Source organism: Bactrocera latifrons, unplaced genomic scaffold (assembly GCF_001853355.1).
Source record: "Bactrocera latifrons isolate USDA-ARS-PBARC rearing strain unplaced genomic scaffold, ASM185335v1 scaffold_915, whole genome shotgun sequence".
Lineage (NCBI taxonomy): Eukaryota > Metazoa > Arthropoda > Insecta > Diptera > Tephritidae > Bactrocera > Bactrocera latifrons.
Genome location: NW_017537618.1, coordinates 75,785 through 76,211, shown reverse-complemented (window position 1 = coordinate 76,211; position 427 = coordinate 75,785).

Sequence of the window (427 nt, the reverse complement as noted above, 5' to 3'; positions counted from 1 at the left end):
GGGAGTGGGATGGCCTCTCAACCACTTATATCCACTTTCACAGAACGTGGTTGATTATAATAGGCAGCTTGGATTAGTGAGGGACCACGCCCACTTTTTGACAAGTCAATTATATGTGTTCTCTCAATTCATTTTACAAAATAAAATAATTCAATTCACCTCACAGGGACATATATATATGCTTTCTTTTATTAGAATAATAATATCTTATCGAATTGTATGGTATTTTGATGACAGGTAAGAAATTGCTCTTAATGTTATGCCAGGTGTTCCTTAAGTACTTACGTTCACGCATTTTAGCCTTTGTTTGTTTTTTTGTATTATATTTGCACCACGGCTGTCTTGGAAATTTGTAAAAAAAAAAATTAAGTCAAAATTGAAAAGTATCTTGGCGTTTTTAGTGTCTGAAATCAATGCACTTCATAAT